This window comes from Brienomyrus brachyistius, chromosome 1 (genome assembly GCF_023856365.1).
Source record: "Brienomyrus brachyistius isolate T26 chromosome 1, BBRACH_0.4, whole genome shotgun sequence".
Taxonomy (NCBI): domain Eukaryota; kingdom Metazoa; phylum Chordata; class Actinopteri; order Osteoglossiformes; family Mormyridae; genus Brienomyrus; species Brienomyrus brachyistius.
Window position 1 is genome coordinate 17,654,361 of NC_064533.1, and position 1,480 is coordinate 17,655,840.

Consider the following 1,480-nt stretch of genomic DNA (forward strand, 5'->3'; position numbering starts at 1 on the left):
TTTTGCTACTCCAATTAGCCTCAGCATGTTTTTGGACTGTGGGGGGAACCCGGTGTACCCGGAGGAAACCCCACAACAACATGGGGAGAACATGCAAACTCCACACACATGTGACCCAGGCGGAGACTCGAACCGGGTCCCAGAGGTGTGAGGCAACAGTGCTAACCACTGCACCACCATGCCGCCCCCAATAATAATTAATTATTATTATCAATTATTATTATTATTATTATTATTGTTGTTGCACTGTGGGGGTAATCATCGGGAAGCACGGCAGCATCCTGGACTATTACCAAATGTAAATGACAAATACCTGTGTGTAGTTTGTGTCTGTTGTGTTGTTACTGTATTGTAATGTCATGTGTAGTGTTCAGTAAATGATATTTTTCTACCTTTGCTGTGCTTGTTTGAGGATCAGACTGTGATCACCATGTCTGATCCCCATGCCACAATTAGTGTCAGAAAGCAGAAGAGCTCAGCAGGGAAATCAAAGAGCTCCTGTGAACGCACTGCCAAAGGGGTACAGAAATCCCAAGGAGACCTTCAGGAACCAGGCGCTATGCCTTCCCACAGCAACCTAATAGTGTTGGCATCCTATGCCTCCCCAGGCAATAGCACTGTGACCCCAAGCAACAAGATGTGGAGACACAGATGATAGTGACAAAGATCCTCCTAAAGTTGTTCTGCTATGATGGAAAGGGCTCCTGGACGCTTACCAAATCCAGGTCTAGCTGCCAATGCAGCTGAATGGCTGATCCTCAAAGGAGATGGTGGGACACCTGGTGTTGTTGCTGGAAAGGGAAGCACTACAGACTCTCCCCAAGGAAACAGAGTGATTACGGTGCCCTAATCACCGCCCTGGGATGGTGGTTCGGCCAGCAACAGTCCGAGGGGAACAAGTGGGAGGAGCTCGGGGATCAGTGGCAGCTTGCCACCAAAATTCTGGAGACAGCTGATGTAGAGGACTACATTGAGGTGGAGCTACCCTCACTTCCCCTGGGCAGTGCAGGACGAGCTGGCCCTCCATGCTTTCCTGTGGTCACTTTCCCTGGAGTGGCTGTGGCAACATGTGCATCTACTGAAGCTAGCCACACTGGCATTGGCCGTGTAACAGGCAGAGGAGGCTGAAGAAGCGCCTCATCTAACATGGAGCTGGGCCTGCATCATAGAGGGCGTCAAAGGAGCGAAGATATGCACGCTGATGCTCCCGTGCCTCACCAGCAATCTCATCCGGCTCTGTCTCAGCTGTGGAGAGACTGGGCAAATCAACCTTGGCAGCTCCAGAACCTGTGGTAGCACAGCAGTCAGGACCTGACAGAGAGACAATAGAACGAGCTCAAAATCCTAATAAGCTCATTTCGGGACATCTTTGCCGCCAGAACCAAAGACTGCTAACCCAGTTCCCTGGTCTGGAGTGGCTACTGGCCCTGGAAGCACACCCTAAGGCCACATAAACGGTTAGTCATGGGCAATGGCACTT